We start from the raw sequence: 20,978 nt of genomic DNA, 5'->3' as shown, positions 1-20,978 counted from the left end.
ACACAAAATATCTTTCTCTACTCTTAAAAAATAAACATAAGTATTTCTGTTCTCTCCACCTCTAAATTTCACCCTTAATCTTTCTCCTTAAATTTTTTAGAAGTTAATTACTAAAGTTCTCTTCTGTTTCTTTTCTAAGTAGAAAACAATGTCTTTTATCCTAAATTGCTTTTGCTCCATAGCAGACAGCACTGGAGTGCCTCCCGTGTGAAGGAGCACTCTGAGGGTCGGCACTGACACTGCAAACATGGGCAGTGTGGATCGGACAGTGTCTTTCTAAATCATTGCTCTTGAGACTAACTCATTTCAACATGAAAAACTCTTCAGGTGGTTTGGAAAAGTAACTCTGGTGTACTTGCCGTACTTGGTTTAGCTTTCCAGGGGGATTTCTGTCTCAGGACAATGAGGAGATGAAAGTGTCAGTGGGTCCTAACCTTTTTTATTTCAAAGTTTATAGGTCACAGAATAGAACTGTTGTTTTGCAGTTAAGAGCAGAAGCAGAACCTCTTTGGGGGGTGGGGCAGGGAGAATGAGTGGAAGCAGGAGAGAGATACAGGAGGGAGAAGGTAATTTGTTTTAGAACACAATCTAGATTCGTCCTTATGGGAGTGAAAAATAATCTGTCTGGATGTTCATGTCTCAATTTGAGATCTTCATAGAGCAAAAAAGTTGTTTTTAATATTTTTAGATTTGCAATCATTTTTTTAAAAAACTTACAATTAAGTTGTTTTATTTGTGGGCTTTGTAATATTATTTTGCTAAATCAGAAGTGGTTAACTATTGCATTGGGGCTTGAGAATGTGCTTTTAGATTTTTAAATTTAATTCTTGGCATCACATATCAATTATATTGTAAAAGAATTATTTTGAGGAAAACTGATTAGAGTTTTTTAGAAGCGATGCTAAAGTTATCATCAAGCCTGCTTTTTAAGCTTGTTGATACCTGTGACAACCATTGTAAGTGGAAAGGTGACAGGCAGGCTTGCAGCTGGGCAGAGCTGGGTGGGAATTTACGCTTTGCTAATTTTGAATCCAGTGGCCATTTATGGGGCTAATCCTTGCCTTGCTGGTGTGAAGATGAAGAGATAAAGTGTATAAAACACCCACTGGCTTGTAGTTAAATGTTCAGCAAATGCTAGTTCCTCCTATTCCCCTGGTGTGTTGTCCCTGTGATTGTGTAAGGTTGCCCTGTGGCTCTCTATGCATCGACACCTGTGTGGGATCTGTTCTGGAGGTGGCTGGCTGGTGGGCACAGGGTTGTGCACTGAAGGTACAACAAGCTGAGAGTTGGTCATTACTGCCATTGAACATTTTCAGTGGAATGGATGATTACCACATTTGTTTGTGTTAATCTCTTTTAAAAAGCACTTTGTTTCTCCTTGGAGATATAGTGTAAATTCCAATGTAATATGCTTATCTTTGAAAACGCAGCGTTAGGCTCCGTTATTATCAGACATTTGAGTGTTATCGGATCTGCAGAGGCTAACAAGATCCTATTAGGTAATATTCCCCACACTTAGCCCCTGAGCCGTTTGCCAGAGGCATGATTGTCAGAGGGCGGGAAACTTTCATTGAAGCTGTCCCCGTGGCTGTCATTGCTTAAGGCTGACCTTGGGTTTTTATAGAATGGGATAATGAGGAGACTTCTAGGTGAATGGGTGGACTTATTAATACCCGCCTGCCCCAATTTAAATCTTTTCTGTCCTTTAAGACTCCATCCTTGCCCTCCCTTTCTCAGGGTGCTTCCCAGACAGCTCTCAGTTCCACTCCGCACTTCTGTCCGTGGTAGACATGTTAGCACAGGGGCCACTGTCTTCGTCTTTTACATGCTAGCGTCAGGTTGTAGCGACCCTGGGGCAGCCACTATGCTTTTTTTCCTCACATTCTTTGCATCTTCTACCTAAATGTGATGTGGAGTTTGGTGCATAGCATCTGGTTTTGTTTCTTCCTCTTTGTCTGGTCTAGTACCTTCTGTCTTAGAAGAATCCTCTATAAAGTTACCCACACAGCAAACAGTCTTCTGTCCTTTAGTCTTAATTAAAAATAAGACAAGAAGGAACTTAAAAAAGAATTTGTTTGGCGTGTGTCCTTTCTTCAAAGCTTTCTTTTCATAGACATATACATATACTGTGTATGTTAAATTATATGCTTTACTTTTTATTGTATGGTTTGCTGTCTTTTATGTACATATATGGTGCACATTAACTCATATGCATTCTACAAAGGTTTCTAATGATTGCATGTATTGCATATTTCAGCCTATAGGTGTAACATAATTTTTAACTACTTACTATTGAATTTGAAATAACAATGCAATGAACATTCACTTTTTACAGTTATAATGAAAGACCTACAGCAATTAAACTGGGTTAAAATCAACCTAACATAGGAGTTTTAAACAATAAACTTGCAGAATCTGTTTACTTTATTAGTATCCAGTAATCACTGTGGTCTGGAAATGTTGTAGGTGTTGAAGGGTACACTCAGAAATGCATTAAAGTAGTAAGGATAAAATAAAACATGCACACTATTAGAAAGCAATGTCAGATAAATAGACTACTTACTTGGGTAAAATAGGCAGTAAAGAACTTGAGCAGATAACCTAAGCGTCCATCAGCAGATGAATGAAGAAAACAGAGTATATATAAACAATGGAATAATATTTAGCCTTAAAAAAAGAAGGAAATCCCGTCATTTGTGGCAACATGGATGAACCTAGAGGGCATTATGCTAAGTGAAGTAAGCCAGACAGAGAAAGACAAACAGTACATGTTATTGTTTCTATGTGGAATCATGAAAAAAAAAGTCAAAATGATAGAAACAGTAGAAAAGTGGTTGCCAGAGACTGGGGGCGGGGGAGATAGAGTGTTTGGTAGAAGGGTACAACTTGTAGTTATAAGGTGAATAAGGTCTGAGGACCTAACATGTAACATGTGACTAGTTCACAAAAACTGTATTGTATAATGTTATAGAATTTAAATGTACTAAGAAAGTGTAAATGTTCCCACCAAAAAAGTAGATAAATGAGATGGATTTGCTAATTAACTTGGGAGGAATCTTTATCCTTTCATAATGTATATATATCATCAAAACATTGCATTATGCACTGTAAATATCTTACAATTCTATTTGTCAGTGATATCTCAATAAAACTAGAAAAGAAAAAGAACTTTATGCAAGAACTGTATACAAATTAAAAACAAAAAGTCGGAGAGGGGTTTGGGGTGCGGGCGGTGTGTGTCCCAGGGTGAGTGCAGACTGTGACAAAGAATCTACCTGATTTACGAGGATGACAGAGCCTCAGCAAGGGGGCAAGGACAGAAGGCATGAACCTGAGTAATTTGGAAATACTGTTTTGATCAGACACTGTGAGGCTAAAGGCAAAAGGAACTGTACATTTACACTGTACCCTAGTTGGTAAGGTAGTTTCTCATGGATGTACAGGATATGCATGTATTCAGGAGTCGAACAAATAAGTAAGTGGATGGTAGATGGTGAGAGCCAGCTTTCCCACGGTCGGAGAGGGAAGTCACAGATAAGCCAGGACAAGAGGCCACAGTGAGCCATACAGGATTAGGTTAGAGTTGGAGACATCAGTATGAATTTATGTTTAGCTTAATATAGATACAGAAATCACTATAGATGTGTGGTGCATACACGGGTTTGTATACTTAGATGCCTTTCCTAGATCTGTCCACGGAGAGGGCTTGGAAGCAGTGACACCCAGAAGCAACAACACGCCCAGATCTTGGTTTCTAAACACCATTCTCCAATAAAAGTAACCAGGGCTCCTGGGAGAAATGGGTAGTTATAGGCCCAGAGCATCTTATTTTGCCAGAATATAAGGAAGTGCTCAAAGAACAAAGGATGTGGGCATGTCAGAGGACATAGGAGCCAACCTCAGAGAGCTCCTAATAGTCAAAGCTGGAAGGATTTAAGCAACAATAAGCAGTGTAGTACTGCATTATAACCCACAGTGTGAAATAAATACACATAAATATATATGGGGAGAAGAACTGTCTTCCTTATGGAAAAATTCCAAATAATTTATGTAGCTACTTACCCAGGTACTAGGGATGAATTTCCGCACCTTATGTATGGGCTGAACTTAGTGACCCACTTCTCAAGAATAGAGTATGGATAGGGGTAAAGGTAAAGTGATGGTGGAGAAACCCGACAAACCCTACTTTAACCAAATAATCATGGCTGACATCGCCAGCAGTAAGTCATGTTATTGGCATGTACCCCTAATATAACATGATGAGAAGGGCACTTTGTATCTGTGGTTTCCCCACCAAAACTCATAACCTCAGTCTGACCGTGAGCAAAGCTTCATTCAGATTCCAGCTGAGGGACATGAGACACAGTAACTGACCAGTGTCCTCAGAACTGTGACCATCACGGAGAAGAGACCCACGAAGACCGCGGAGACATGACACAGCAGTCCTGGATGTGGAGCCTGGAGCGGAAGAAGGATACTCGTTAGTAGAAAGACTGGTGAAACCCAAATGAAGTACGGAATTCAATTATTTTTTAAAAGACACTAAAAACATGTCCCCCCAATATTTAACTAGGAAAACACTCCCATGTAAAGTTGAAAGCAGTGTGTGGTAAACACCCACATGCACACAACCAAGAGCCTACAGTTCAGAGTTTCTGATCTCTGCTTTATTACATACCTACCTAGCTATCTACCTTACTTTAAAAACTATTTCAAAGTAAGTTGCAAACATCAAAATACATAATCCCCTTGCCCCTAAAAAATAAAAAACCAAAATCCTGTTTAAAATGTCACTTCTGCCACGGCTGCCATCCAGTGCCTACCAGGCACTCGGAGTTAGCAGTGTGTCTGTCGTTGGGCCCTGCTGAGCAGAGAGGAGGGATGAAAATGTGGAGGATGCAGGTCACATGGCAGTTTCAGAGGTGATCAAGGATGTGTGTGAGTAGGGTACATGCTTGACTGAAGTGGTTCTGTGTGTGGTGGGCATTGGTCCACTGTGGGGTCTGTGAGTGTTCAGGAAATAGCACCCATTCTCGTCCTGTGTTTCCGGTCCCTTCATTGGCATTAACCAATGTGGACTGCTTTCCAGATGGCTGGAAGGGCCAGTACTGAGTGCTCAAACTGCTCATGCTTGAGCAGTTCTTTGGGGTGAGGGCCCCGGCCACTCTTCCCTCCCCTCTGGTCCTCTGGGAAAATACATAGAGCAGGAAGAGAGCTGCTTCAGCTCTTCGTGGGGGTGGGTTGATCAGCTCATCAATCAGAAGAGTGTGTAATTATCCGGAAGGGACAGAAATCACGCCCCGAAGCCACAGACTTGGGGAGTTGCCCAGAAGAGGACCTCACAGCTGCTAACAGTAGTCCTATTCAGCTTGGGTGCATAATGATTTTAAAACTAATGAGGAACCGAAGCCGGAGGCTGGGGACAAACACAAATATCTTGTTGACAGAGCAAACATCTAGATTTTGTCAGATAGGAAGTTGCTGAGGAAGGTCAGAGTGATGTAATGGTGTACAGCAAGCTTTCATCCTTAAACAGATGGGCCCCAAGGTACCATCTGCAGCTCCCTAGGGCCCCTCAAAATTACTTCCTATAAAATAAATCCTCATAAGTTTGTTTCGAGAAATTAGTATAGAAACTGTACCTGAAGTAAAACTAAACAAAGGAATGAAATTTCCATTGGAGTTACCCGCTTCCTCCTCCTCCCTTGCCTTGTTAGATCTGAGACTTATTATTATTGTCAGTTTTCTTACTGAGCACTTGAGTATCGGCGCCTCCCCAGACAGCTGTCCGAAGTGAGCTTCCCTTCCTCCTCTTCAGCTTGGACAACACCTGAGCCAGTGTCAGCTATATATTTTTCATAAACCGCTTCTTTAGATTTTCTGTTTTCGTTGAAGAGGAAGTAGTGTTTTGTTTCTGTTTTTTTCTTTCATCAAAGGAGTATTTGTTCTGGGAAAAGGGGAAGGGATGTTTCTCAGCTTAGATCACAGGAAGAAAATGTATAGCATCATGTGTTAGTGGCTGATGGTGAATTATAATTGGTCATGTTTTTAATAAAACATTTTAATAAAACACTTCAGGGCTGTTGCATTCATTTTTTGATTTATTCAATAGTTATTACCTCTCCCCCCATGTGCCATGTCCTGAGGATTCGTAATGGACCATGTAGCAGCCTCTCTTCTTAGGGAGGGACACAGTCAGAGGAAATGGCAAAGTGAGGAATCTGAGGAGGAATGAGGGTAGACTTCCTGGAAGAAGTGAATCTTGAGGTTCATCTAAAGGGAGTGGCTAGGTGAGCAGGTGTGGGTTGGGCAGAGAGGACAGCTGAGGTGTGGAAGGAAGGTGAACTCTGTGTGTGTGTGCGCGTGTGTGAACAAGATGGGTAAGTGTGGTGGCAGTGTGGAATGCAGGAGGGAGCTGCAGGAGGGGCGGACGGGAAGGTTGGTTTGGAATAGCAGTGACAAGCAACCAGGGCTGTGCCTGTGGATGCGTGGTGGGTGAGGAGCAGGGAAAGCAAGTTGCAGTGTTAGCGTATCGGGCTTGCTGGATTGGTTTTCTGGGTTAAATGGGGGAAAGGGCATCTGCTAGAGCGGTGCTGATGATGCCGATGAAAGACTGAGGTGGTTGTTGAGAATGGAAGGAACTTTTTTAGGGTACTGAGAGCCTTTCTGGATTAGAGACATTCAGATGTAGTGGCATCTTTCCATAAGCGGTGCGACTTCTCCTTGGGAACTTTGGGTCCAGGGATCAGGTATAGGAAAGCGGAGTTGGGACGTTAATTCCCACCGGTGAGACAAAAGGAGAGGGTTTCTGAGAATGGAGAGTGCTGGCATGGGGTGAGTCAGGTGATCAACAGTGGGGTCCACACCGCTAGGGAATGAAGAAGGGGACACACTCCAGGGAGTGAGGGGGGTGTCAGCACCACGGGGACAGGAGGTTATGGTCAGCGAGCAAGATCATTGGATGGTGGCCTCTGACTCTAAGGCATGGCCTGGGAATGGCTGACTAGGATCAGGAGCCAAGGATTAGAGGCTCAAGAGCAGTCAAGTGAGAGGAAGGGGAGGCACTAGGGGCTGTGCACTAGGCCCCGCTCTCAGGACTTCAAGCTGTGAATAGGTGCAGTGATTACCCCCATTTATAGGTGAGGAAAGTTAACCTCCAGAGAGCTGAAGTAATGCTCAAGGTCACAGAGTTAATAAATAATGGAATTCTAGTCTGGGGTGTCCAGGCCCCTCCACCCACCTCCTCCCTCACCCCTGTGCTCTTGTTTCTTTAGGAGCTGACCTCTGGCTAAGGAGAAAATTGTGAACGAAGTCCCTTCCCCCTTTTTTTCCTGGTGAACAGAAGTTACCAAAAATAGGTAGGTGACAGAATTTTGAGAGTCTCAAAGGAGGATGAATTTTTATACAAGGTTGGAAGGGAACGGGCTCAGCCAGCACCTCCCAGTGGAGAGAGGCCCTGCCAAAAGGGGTGAGATGGATGGCAACTAGTGTTTAATGGATACAATTTTGGTTTAGGAAGCTAAGGAAGTACCAGAGATGGATGGTGGTGATGATTGTACAACAGTGTGAATGTACTTAATGCCACCAAAGTGTATGTTTGCTAAAGTGATACATTTTACATTGTATATATTTTTACTACAGTAAATAATTAAAAGGAATGGAGGGAAAAAATGACGTTACCATTATGAAACATTTTTCTGGCACAAAATGGGCATTTATTAAATATATGAATGTGTGCTGGGTTTTGCTAAATGCTTTATGTGTTCTTTTAACTTATTGGTCACTTTCAGGGATAAACCCTACTAGACAGATGAGGCATCTCAGGTTTGAAGAGATCAGTCAACTTGCCCAAGGTCATATATCCAGAAAACGGTGGATACTGTGCACTGCCAGAACCCCCTGGCTCCAAAGCCTCTTCTAGTAACCCCCTAGGGAATGTAACAAGGGAAGAAAGGTGGGGGGAGGGGGGAGGGGTTGTTGGTAGAGGGAGGACTGCAAGAGGAAAAATGCTGGGTGAGGAGAGGAGAGTAGGGGCCGGGGAGCAGCAGGACCACAGGGATGAGAGGTCAGATGCAAGGATGGTCCTCACGTGTCTGGACTGGGCATCATCAGTGATGGGAACCAGTGGAAGGTCCAGGTAACACTGACCTGGTCTCAGAAGGAGGTTGGGAGCTCCAGAGAAGCTTGAATGCCCAGTGTTGCAGGGTGAGGTGTCTGCTGTCTTCAGACAATCTTATTGGTAGAAGATTCTTGCCAGATTTGGGATCCATGGTGGGAGAAGAGGCTAGAGTTGACAGACAGCACAGAGACGGGGCTCAGTCTCTACCGGCTTTCTCATCTCCCTCCCTCTTTCCCTCCCACCTTCCCTTCCTCCCATTAAGTCTGAAATCAGCAACCTGATACTGACTTTAGGTGCATGAACACAGAGAGGAGGTGGTGGCAGTGGTGAGGAGGGTTGGCTATTTCTGATGCTGAGAGCAGACACTAGGGGTGAGGTCAGATGATGGCCAAGTCCCTGGCTTTGCAGCTAATCAGCAAACTGAAAACATTTTGCTGCTGATTTTCTTTCTTTTTAGCAGAACAGTATGAAATACATACATTAGGAAACAGACATTTTTGAGGTTGTAACCCCAAAATCCTAAGGTGTATCCTGTCTCCAGGGGTGGCCAGTGGCATTGGTGACCCCTGGCTGGAGAGGCGAGCCTGCTCAGATACTTAAATTCAGTGAGGTGCTTGTGAAGTGATCTAAGCTGTTTATGAGGGAAGTGCTCTCTTAGGAGTTCCTGTTACCATTTTCCTCCATGTGTTTACTTTGGATCAGCAGAATTCTTTCCTTCTGCTGGTGGTTTTAGATTTAGCACTGAAAGGCTGCTTGAGCAGTGCTTTCTGGGTAACAGTGGTGGCCATGGAGAGCATGGCCTGTGGTTGTGATTAGATAATACTTTTGAATAAATAAAGAGATGTCCTCATGGCAGGTCCTGGCATGAGCAGCCTGGAAGCTGGCATTGCTGGGAATGAAGTTGCTCTGCAGTTAAACTTCGTAGCGGTCAGAGGCACAGCAGTGCCTCACCGTAGCCTCCAGGTGCAAGAGGCCCTGTATCAGCCTTGTCAAAAGTGGTCCTGTGAGGATCAGCAGGATGCTCTCCATTGAAAGTTCTTTGCAGAACTCTGTTCCTGACTGTGATACGTTTTACCGCCAATTGCTGGTTGGATCTGTAGAGCTTTGCATCAGTTCTTGTCAAGGAAAGGTAGAGAGTCAATATACTTGCTGGCACCAAATTCTGATGAATCATTTACCTGCCTTCTCTGCTGTTTTTGTCTGGCTAGGAAACAGTTGGGGGCTAGGAAGTATAAGGCAAATGGGATTTCTCTTAAAATGAAAATAGGTCTAAGATAATAATAACTAAGGTAGCCCTTAGTTTGGGGAAATTATAAGGCTAACCTAATGAGTGGTTGGTTATCTTCTAGGCCAGGTGCCTTCCTGGTATTATCTAATAGGTTCCTTGAGAATAGGATCTTGTCTTTTGTTCACTTGAGAACAGGATCTTGTCTTTTGTTCTCCTCTCTATCCCCCAGCCAAGAACGGGGCCTGGGACGGAGCTGAATGAGCTGAACACAGATAAGGATTCTGAGGCTCAGAGGGGTTACATTGCCTTTCCAAGGCCACACCGTTAATAACTGGGATTCCTTGACAGCAGGTAGATGAAGAAAGTGGAAGGGATGGAGAATAATGTCTTCAGAGCCTCTTCTTGGAAATAGTAAAGTTGTGTTGAATTTTACAAAGTACATTTCCCTATTTATTAAAAATACTAAAGTTATAATTAATTTGATTAAAGTGAATATCGTATGATCTGATTTTATAGTCATAACACTATGAAGACTCAATGTGAAAAACTTAGAATAGTGCCTGTACTTTGGAAGTGCTTTATGTGTTTGAAATTTTCCTGAGTGTCATTTATTTTTAAAAGGATATTTGTTTACTTGGTTTTAATTTTCAAGTAAAGTGAAAAATTTTTTTTAAATTATGGAGTCTGTCTTTAAGAATAGACCTAAATGAGAAAATAGAGTTCAGCAATATAATAGGAAAGCCAAGTGTGAGGGCTGATTTTAGTAATAAGAATACTATGTTATCATTTAAACACTACACAAATATAAAATGTTATTAGCCAAACAACTAGAATGAAAGATTTTATTTTTTTAAATACAGTTTATTGATTATGTTATTACAGTTGTCCCGTTTTTCCCCCTTCACTCCCCTCCACCCAGTACACCCTTTCCCACCCAACATTCCCCCCCTTTGGTTCATGTCCATGTGTCATAAGTTCTTTAGCTTCTACATTTCCCATACTATTCTTGCCCTCCCCTGTCTATTTTCTCCCTACCGTCTATGCTACTTATTCTTTGTCCCTTTTCCCCCTCTCTCCTCCTCCCACTCCCCTGTTGCTAACCCTCCATGTGATCTCCATTTCTGTGATTCTGTTCCTGTTCTAGTTGTTTGCTTAGTTTGTTTTTGTTTTTGTTTTAGGTGTGGTTGTTAATAATTGTGAGTTTGCTGTCATTTTACTGTACATGTTTTTTATCTTCTTTTTCTTAGATAAATCTCTTTAACATTTCATTTAATAAGGGCTTGGTGATGATGAACACCTTTAACCTGACCTTATCTGAGAAGCACTTTATCTACCCTTCCATTCTAAATGAAAACTTTGCTGGATAGAGCAATCTTGGATGTAGGTCCTTGCCTTTCATGAGTTGGAATACTTCTTTCCAGCCCCTTCTTGCCTGCAAGGTCTCTTTTGAGAAATCAGCTGACAGTCTGATGGGAACTCCTTTGTAGGTAACTGTCTCCTTATCTGTTGCTGCATGTAGGATTCTCTCCTTCATTTTAATCTTGGGTAATATAATTATGATGTGCCTTGGTGTGTTCCTCCTTGGGTCCAGCTTGTTTGGGACTCTCTGAGCTTCCTGGACTTGCTGGAAGTCCATTTCCTTTGCCAGATTAGGGAAGTTCTCCTTCATAATTTGTTCAAATAACTTTCCAATTGTTGCTCTTCCTGTCCTCCTTCTGGTACCCCTATAATTCAGATATTGGAATGTTTAAAGATGTCTTAGAGGTTCCTAAGCCCCTCCTCATTTTTTTTTAATTCTTGTTGCTTTCTTCTTTTCTGTTTGATGGTTTCTTTCTTCCTTCTGGCCCACTCCATTGATTTGAGTCCCAGTTTCCTTCCTATCACTATTGGTTCCCTGTACATTATCCTTCATTTTACTTAGCGTAGCCTTCATTTTTTCACATAATTTGTGACCATATTCAAACAATTCTTTGAGCATCCTGATTACCAGTGCTTTGAACTGTGCATCTGCTAGTTTGGCTGTCTCTTCATCACTTAGTTATATTTATTCTGGAGCTTTGATCTGTTCTTTCGTTTGGGCCATTTTTTTTCTTGACACACCTGTTACATAGTAAGGGGCAGAGCCTTAGGTGTTCACCAGGGCAAGGCAGCCCACATCACTGGGCTGTGATGCTATATGTGGGGGAGGGGTCCGAGAGGGAACAATGGCGCTTGCTCTGCTCTCTGTCGGATTTCAGTCCCTTCCGTCACTTCCCCCAAGCAAACTGGGCTCTTCTGGTACTGATTCCCGAGTGGGTGGGTTTATGTACATCCTGGGATCCTGTTGGTCTCTCCAACGAACTCTCTTGTGAGTCTAGGAGTCTCTCTCTGCGCCTCAACCCCCACAGGTGTTTTCAGTCGGTGTTTTGAGGCTCTATTTCCCTGCACTAGAACCTTGGGTTGTGTGGTCTGTCTCACTCCCCAGTTTTGTCTGGTTTATCTGTGTGCAAATATGGGACCACCTGGTCTGCCAGCCGCCTTGCCCACCGTGCACCTCCACAATAGCCACCTTGCTGGGTCCACCAGCCGCTGCTTTGCCTCAAGCCCTCTCCAGCTGGCTGCCCGACCACCCCTCCTACCAGTCTGGATGAATGTATTTACTTTAATTCCTTGGTTGTTGGACTTCCATACAGTTCAGTTTTCTGTCAGTACTGGTTGTTTTTTTATGTTTCTAAATTTTTGTTTTCCTTATTCTGGTTGTGTAAGGAGGCACAGTGTGTCTACCTATGCCTCCATCTTGGCCGAAAGTCTAGAATGAAACATTTTAGTAAGAGTTGTCCATAGAGCACCAATAAGGTGTGTTAAAGGAAGTGTTATTGTTTAGCCCAGTAGTCTAAACATTTTTCACATAGCAGTCCTCTCAGTAAAGTACTTTTTGCTTATACCTGCAACATTGATATATTTATGAATTATAATCACACATTGTTTACTAATAAGCTATCTGCATTATAAAATGCATAAAAGTAGACATAAAAGAATGAGATAAGTAAACATGATTAGACAGTCTAATAATTTTCTTTCTAATCCAGGAGATCACTTTATACTCTCCTCTTTTTATCTGGGTTTGAAAGACTAAAAGTAATCCAGAAGGGTGTCACCTTTTGAAGAAGAGTTTGCTAGTTTTTTTGGAGTGATATGTGGATGAGAAGTTGACAGAGAGGTAAACTATCAGGCAGATTGAGTGCAGGATGTTTTGGGGTGTAAGCTAGAAGGCTGTCCCTGGCCATCTGCCTGAACATGCTGGTGAGGTGGGCCCAAACCACACTCCTGCAGATTAAAGTGTCCCTGCTAGAATGGCCTGTGACCGATTATGCTGGACATGCCGAAGGGGAAGATGCAGTTCATGTACAAGGTATGCAAAATTGCCTTAAATTTGAAAGATATTTCAACTATTTGAAAGGAATAGACCTGAATGAAGTAGTAAGGAAATCAAGTTAATTATTTGGAAATGAGAAAATGGAGATAAGGTGAAGTCACTGGACTTGACCTTGGTGACAGGTGTGGGTGGATGGAGGGGGTCGTGAGGAGGCCACTTTGCTCCCAACCCCCAGGAGAGACTAGAGTGGAGGCAGCCGAAGTCTCTGGAAAGGCAGGAGCAGGCAGCCTGGAGTGGGCACTCATTGTTGATATCGTGGAATATTTGGTGCTACATTAGTCTGACTTTCCGAAAAAATTAACATTTTCTAAGATTGTCAAATACTTGACTTGTTTCTGGGATGAAAAGATCGCATGGAAGACTATGACGTTAACAGACTTCTGCCTGTGCCCCTGCGGAGAGTCTGTGTTGCACTCCGAGGGGAAGTCCTCGGCCGGACGGCTTCGGTGCCCCCCTCAGAGTGGTGGGCAGTAGTGAGTGTGAGTGCGTTTGGGGTGATGGTTGGGGTGGACTGATCATCTACAGTTTTTGTTGCTCTCTGGGGCTGGGTTTAACTGCTGTGATAAGTTAGGAATTTCAGACAGATTTAGAATTTAAATGGTTGTTTCTGGAGGAACTAAAAGCAGACTGGAGAAATAAATGATAGATTTGGGCAAAGCGTCGTTCGAGACTGTGCTCAACTATGTACTTAGTACTGTATGGAAAGTGGAACCAGACAGCATTTCCATAGTGATGGCATTTTATTGACTATCCATACATAAAATACGTAAGTGCTATTGGAGTATATTCAGCAGAGCATTTCACAACAAGAGAGGAAAAACCTTCTTCTGAGAATAGGTGGGCTGAATATTAAAGAACCAGTGAGAATAGCAAATATGGATCTTTATGGGTACTTTCTATTTCCTTAAGAACTTCCTTAAAAGATGGGATACATTTTCTTACATGATAGTTATAATATCATTCAGAGAACACCCGTAGTAAATATTCCTGTCCTTAATTTTACATAAAAGAGGCTTAGTCACTCACATACATAACTGGTTGATGACTTTATGGCCTCGATGGGCAGGGCAATCTGAGAAACTGTGATAGCTGGCAAATACTTAGACACAACAGGGATAGAATTAGAAACCGATAAAATAAGGATTGGGGGTTGCTGGGAGTCCTTGAGAAAAGTGACTGAACAAAGAGTGACTCAAGGAAAAGTTATGCTGACTCCAGAAACATTACTCACTAGGGGAATGCAGCCATGTCCTTCCTAACCCTTTGAGTGAGAAGCCGTGGGAGTGTTAGTTGCGGGCCAGGCCCATGGCAGGCGTGCCCATGAACCCTGCAGGTCCTCCTCACCATTGCTGGTACACGTGGCTCTGGTGCACAGATTATAATCTGTCAGTTCTATTTCAGGGATGTGGGAAGGAAACGACATTCAGAACTATGTGTTTGTAGAAATGACTGAAAGCTTTTAAAGATTTTCTTTTGCTTTGCCCAGTTGCTTGGAGGATAGTCCTGCACTAAAAGGCTGCAGGTTTGATTCCTGGTCAGGGCACGTACTACCTATGTTGTGAGTTTGATCCCCAGTTGGGATGTCTGTAGGAGGCAACTGATAGATGTTTTTCTCTCACACCAGTATCTCTGTCTCTCAAAAATTTTTTTTGTGTTCTTCTGAGTGGCCTTTGACAGATGGCACTGGCTCACATTGGGTCTCAATTTCCTCATTGAAAGGTAAAAGAAAGGTTTATTGGAATAACCTTCTTGAGCCCCTTCTGGTTCTATGTGAGAGTGTCCATTGAACAGATGGAGGTGGGAGGTGATGTTTGTTGAACACTTCCTGCATGTGTGGCCCGGGTACAGTATGTGCAGGAGTTAATCCACATTACTTCATTCACTGTAAACCACACATACGAGGTGGGGACATCACTATTTCCATTTTACAAATGAGGGAGTAACATGGAAGAGTTCCCTCAGCTGCCATGAGGTGAGTGGCTGAGCTGGAATACTATGAGAAGTGGTCATAATAATGATAATAGCAGTGATTCATCTGCTAGTATGTTTTGAATGAAATCAGAAAAAGTGTGGTGGGTATTAGAATTGTTCTATTTTCTCAGTGGTTACTTAGAAGTAAAATAAACTTTTAAAAATATCAAGATATTTTAAAAATATCAAGATATTAAGTTCTAACCTTCAAAGAGGAAAAACTAATTTTTTTCATTACTGGGATTTGAGGGGGGGCAGTAAATGACACCCCAGGTTTTCCTGCCATCCTGAGTTCTGAACTGGTTCTGACAGAGACAGGAGAAAGAATATATCAGGAATTCAAACTGCCCCTTCTTTGCTGACAGACCTAATATTGGAGAATGTGACTGAACTATGTGTCAGCAGCGGGCTTCCTAATGGTGAATTCTAGGATAGTCAGGCCTGCCAGGCTGCTCACAGGCAATGCTGGGCCATTGAGCCTTCCCCACATGGGGCCTACGCCCATGGAACCAGCTTGTTTAGGAAAATTGAAATGGCCCTCACAGGGGTAGCTTGGTTGGGTGTCGACCTGTGAAAGGAAAGGTCACTGGTTTGATTCCCAGTCAAGGCACATACCTGGGTTGCAGGTTAGGTCCCAGGTCAGGGCTTATGCAAGAGGCAACTTGGATAGATGTTTCTCTCTTACAACAATGGGAGAAGATTTCTCTCCTTGTCTTTTCTCCCTACCTTCCCCTCTCTCTAAAAAGAACAAAGCCTTAAATGTGTACATCACATTTGGGCTAGCTTGGCACCCAAAAAGTGGAGTGGCTGGACTCCTGTCCCCAGGTTTGGTTCCCAAGCTGCAAGCATAAGTCACTAGGGCATCTAGGAAGAGGTGAGTGAGAGATCCAGAGAGAGACCCAGATGGTAAACCAGAGAGGGCTGCTATCCACGCCAGAGGAAACAAGAACCAAGTAGACCCCTGCCCCACCCCACCGCCACCACCACTCTTTGCTCCCTAGCAATAATAAATGCTGTTTTCTTAAATTAAATTCTTTGAGTGATTTTAGAGAGAGAGAAACATCGATGTGTTGTTAAAACTATTTATGCATTCACTGGTTGATTCTCATACGTGCTCTGATGGATGATCGATTCACAGCCTGGGTGTATCTGGACATGCTCCAACCAACTGAACTACTGGGCCAGGGCAGAAAATGCTCTTTTCTTTCCCAAGACTAACAACATTCTGGATACATTGATTTTCTTCTATTTGAGATATTTTTTAAGAGTTAGATTGCGTTTCAAAACAAAACAAGAAAGCTACTAACCATATTGTTGTTGATGAGGCTGATACAGCTCTTGTTTCCATTTTAGTGGAAGTCAAAGTGAAATATTCTGGCATGTATTATTCACTCCATGTTCTAAGGAAGCCACTGTAATTGATTGTGCTAATAGCAGTGACTTTCAGAAATGGAATTCAAACATATGCTATGGCACTTTCAAATACCTTTACATCTAGATTTTTTTTGAGAGATGGTAAATAGATGGAAAATTTCAGGTAAACAAAAACTGTCCCATTCTATATGGCTGATGAAGTCCCTGCCTTGCAGGAGACCCAGTTTTGAAGTTGTTCTCTTCCCTTACACGCTGTTTTTTCCTAAGGGTAATGGAAGCTATTCAGATTGAAAATTACTGTGGGCAACTGGCTTGTCATTTTCTAAAGTAACATTTTTATTCAACAAGTATAACAAATTTGCTCAACTAAATTATTCATAGAAATTGCAAAACTTGTCATTTAGAGTGGATGTTGGGATATTCAGGTCATTTTGAAGGCTGTGGTTAAAAATAAAATGACCCAAATATATAGCTCTACTTTTTTTAAGGGAGATTTAAGCTTTTAATTTTTGTTTGACATTGCTCCTAATTCTGTTTCTATTGGGAATGTAAGTAACTATTCTGTCGGGGTTCTAAAGAAAGACAATTTCTTCTTCCCTTTGGTCGTTTCTCATAGTCTGTGTGGCACCGTTGCCAGCCAGGGTGGTCGGTTCTCTGCCTTTTCTCCTGCACCAGGGGTAGATGTGCGAGTGACAGAGAAACTGGAGAAGGTGGTAAGCAAAAGACTCCTTCCTCCAAGCAAAAGTTGAAGATGGATCGTTGCTTGTTCTGATCACTTCTTTTTTACTTCAAGGGAAAAGAAGCATTTGAGATGTGAACTTTTCTCAGTCTGCTTTTGGGCAGTAACTGGAGCATAAAATGGTGGAAATCAATTATGTATTTAGGGAGAGGGAAGGGGCTGCCATATTGAAGGCGTGTTGTGTTCTGCTTTGTGGACAGAGCAGGGCAGTTACGTCAGATTGCTGTGGAGAGATTGTGTCCCAAGGGGGTGAGACACAGAGGATGACACATCCTGATATGCCCAAACTTCACAGAACATGATAGTATTTATGAGGTACTTGCTCTTTGTCCTGGGAAAATCATATCTTAAAATTCAGCCCTGCCATTTTGCTTGTTGGCTGATAAAGAATCTGATAAAAAAAAATTCTTGGCCCTGATTTATAGCAGTGTGGTCAATTTGCAATGTGTTGTATGTTCTCTGTGCCAGTTAGGTAGTAAGATCTTTGCAAGAGAGGCTAAAGAGGGCTGTAGATTTCTTCTGTGACTCACTGTGCCTGACACAGTGCTGACAGGCTACGCAGCCTTCATAGACTGGGGTGTTGTTTCATGTCTGCTTGGCAGGAGAGGCCCCCGAGGACTGCGTTGTATCTGGTATGAGGCTACGTGAGGGGTAGATGGCTGTCCTAGTCTGCGAGGTGGCCCTAACAAAGTACCACAGGCTGGGTGGCTTAATCAATGGAAATGTCTTGTCTCACAGTTCTGGAGGCTGGAAGTCCAAGGTCAAGGTGTGGGCGGGCTGGCTTTTTCTGAGGCCTGTGAGGGGAAAATGTGTTGGAAGCCTCCCTTCTTGGCTTATATGTGCCTATCTTTTTCCTGTGTCTCTTCATTGCAGCTTCTCTTTACCTGTGTCGGTCTCTGGGTTCAGAGTTCCCCTTTTTATAAGGACACCAGTCACATTGTGTTAGGGTCCACCCTAATGGCCTGATTTTACCTTGATTGCCTCTGTTCAAAGACCCTATTTCCAAATAAAATCACATCCTGAGGTACGGGGGTTGGTACGGGAGTTGGAATTTCAACATGAATTTTGAGGAGGACACAGTTCAACCTACAGCAGCAGATCTGGGGTCACACTCTTTTTTGTCTCCTAATCCACTAACTTTCCCAGCTCTATTTAGTATTTGTTGTTTGGTTTATGTGCAGCTTGGCCAGGGAAGGCCACACTTCCTACTCACAGAAACAAGAACCCCTCTCCAGTTCCCTGCCGTGCTCTGCTGCTTGTAGACTGCAGCCATTTCTCAGATGGAGATAGTTTTGCTTGAGGCTGTTTTTTTTTTTTTTTTTTTTTAGTGAGTTTGAAAAACATTTTTCTCCTCCTTTGATCCCTGGAGTAGAAAAATACTTGTCATTTGATCTACACATTGGTACAAACTGTGCACTTTGCCTATGACCTTTTCCCTTTGTCTTTTTGGATTCTTTTTCTGTCCTAGCAGGGGAACATTACGCCAGTGTTTGAGGGTTTAACTAGAGGACATACAGCCCCCCGAGGGGTTGGTTTCCAAATTATCTGGCCACAGTGGAAACCGAGGCACCAGCTAGTTCTTCCATACTCAGCATATGATATATAAAAGATAAAATGTATCAATACCTTCTATCGGTTTGAATTTTCAGTAATATTTAAAAGATCTTTCCTGCCAAACATTTGTACCAAAAAAGTTACCAGTTCACTGGAGAAATTTCCAAGTGCAGTGCAGTTTCTTCTTAGAGAGGGCTTGGTGCAGTTTGGCTGGCTCATTGGTGAGGGTCCTGTACTTGTGAGGAAAGAAATATTTGCAGTGGTTCTGAGTTGGGAGACTGCAGGTACATACTGCATATACCTTTGGGGGGGTGTTTCTCAGGTTAAATGCAGTTTTCAAAATAATTTGAAACTTGCTTACTATTTTACATACTTTTTTTTTTAAATGGAGGAAAGATACCACAGAAAGTAGCAGTGCATAGAAATTTAAAAGACCCTGATTGAAAGGGTCTGGGACACTCCCTGGTGCCCGTTGATGTACAGCCTGACAGGGCTTGGTGAGTGATAGCTTTGAATGCTGTTATAGAACAGACGTGGAGATTAGCACCTCTTGTCATTGTTCCCAGCATTCCACAGTTCCCAGAAGATAGCCAGTTGCACAGCGCTTGGTAGGAACCTCCCCACTTTGTATATTTGTGGAGAGAAAAGGGAGAATGAGGTGTCTGTGTGGAGCATGTTACAGTGACAGAGGAGCAGCCTGACTGCTGCAGGCAGGTACCTACCCCTCCGGCCTCCTGCTGCATTCCCACGAGGCCTCAAGACTGAGAAGAAAGCCCACTGTTGTGCCGCCCAGCTGTTAAAATAGTTAATACTGTTTCTCCTAAACTATTACGGGAAGTGCAGTACATGTTTGGCTTTTGAGAACATGAACTTAACAGGCATTTGGTGTCTTTGTGATCATTAACGACTTAATCCTGGCAAATAACAGCAGGCCAAATTATGTTGGTCCTAGTACTTCGTTTAAAAAATATGCTAACATATACAATACAAATATAGATGTATTATACCTGATGTATGAAAAGATATACCTGGAACGTATATAATGTTAACCAATGACACCCCCAAAATTTTAATTTAAAAAGGCAAAAAGTAGGCATGGCATGCATGCAAACATTAAAAAATAAAATATACATTACAAAAGTTACATTTTAAGTGACTAGTTGAGTGGCGGTAAGTACAGTTTAATTATTGCACAGTCATCCCACCATCTATCCATTTCCGAGACTTCTTCATCATCACCAGGAGAGACTGTACCATTCAACACTAATTCCCTGCCTCCTCTTTCCCTGCCCTTCTGACCTCTATTCTACATTCTGTCTCCATGACTTTGGTCTTCTAGGCATCTCATATAAGTGAAATCATATAATATCTGTCCTTTGTATCTAGTGGGTCTGATATTTAAGTTGTATCTGAATAGCTTTTGCCTGAAGCCATTTTCTCTTTGATATAAAAAACTTTAGTACATAGCTTTAGAGTATTCAAGTTCTAGGACACAAGTTCCAAATGCATATGCCTTTGGGGACCAGAAAGTAATAACATCTAATATTTATAGAGCAGTTGCTATGTATCAGGCACAGCTCTAAGCACTTTGCAGGTAACAGTACATTTCCCCTCACACCAGCCCTATGAGGTAAATGCTGTTAGTACCCCAGTTTTGCAGTTGGGAAACTGAGAGCTGACTTACTTGCCTAAGATAATAACATGGCTAGTATGTGGCAGAGCAGAGATTCTATGGAACTCAGTAGTCTCTGCTCCAGAGCCTGAGCCACTAAGCAGCTCCTTGATTATGCGCAGGAGGAGTAGGCAAAGGAGACCAGATCTGAGCCAGTGAGGGGCTGAGCTGATGGCAAGGGGCAGCCCATCCTCATCTCCAGGGTTGGGGGTTAAAGAAGGGAGCACTGGAGGAGAAGGTGCCGCTCAGCTACTGTAGGCTGTTGCTGAGAGGGAATGTGGGCTCACTACTGCTGGCACTTCCATTTTTCCAGGAGAAGTCAGACCTCCTAATTTATGCATGACCTCTCTATTTCTAAGTGCTGGCAACCTGACTCAGTTACAAATGGAAACCAAGCCTGTGAGCCACTAGTTTGAGACCTTTGTTCTGGGGGTTTCAGGGTAACCTTTCACTGATCCAGGCCCTCCATAGTTGGTACCCCGGGAACACTCATCACTTGTCATTGTTTGGAACTGGAGGCAAGGTCTCTACTTCCCCAGCTGCAGCTCTCATACGGCAGTTTTCAGTAAACATGTGCTGAGCGTGCTGAGCGAAGTGCAACTTCACAGCACTCGTGCTTTCTTCCCGACGCCGCCAAGGGTTCACCGAGAGTCTAAGCTGAAACAAAACAAAGCCAGTCGATTTTGAGAGGCTTATATCCTTTCATGTAGAGCTTCGTAATTTATTGTTTCATTTCGGGCTCCTTTGATTTAACAATGCTGATTAAAATAGGACTTTAAAGTGTGTTTTTCTTTTCCTTTTGAAAATCCCACCAAAGAAATGCAAATATATGCTGTGTGTAACACTTACAGACCTAAACCTCCTTATTTGAAAAACAGCTGCTGGCATTTATGACACGCTTACTGC

The 20,978-nt window shown here is 42.7% G+C and overlaps 1 protein-coding gene across 5 annotated transcripts in view; it reads left to right on the top strand.

Moving 5' to 3' along the window:
• TANC1 (tetratricopeptide repeat, ankyrin repeat and coiled-coil containing 1) overlaps positions 1-20,978 on the top strand; it is a 221,118-nt gene that overhangs the window by 20,322 nt on the left and 179,818 nt on the right. For 3 of the 5 annotated variants that reach the window (XM_036023438.1, XM_028508689.2, XM_036023437.1), the window contains exon 2: positions 7,275-7,358. The exons of the other annotated variants lie outside the window; for them this stretch is intronic. The gene's annotated coding sequence lies outside the window, so the exon portion shown is untranslated. The remainder of the gene's footprint in view (positions 1-7,274; positions 7,359-20,978) is intronic. 5 annotated transcript variants of the gene reach the window in all.

This window comes from Phyllostomus discolor, chromosome 4, assembly GCF_004126475.2.
Source record: "Phyllostomus discolor isolate MPI-MPIP mPhyDis1 chromosome 4, mPhyDis1.pri.v3, whole genome shotgun sequence".
Lineage (NCBI taxonomy): Eukaryota > Metazoa > Chordata > Mammalia > Chiroptera > Phyllostomidae > Phyllostomus > Phyllostomus discolor.
This window is presented reverse-complemented; position numbering and strand designations above follow the sequence as displayed.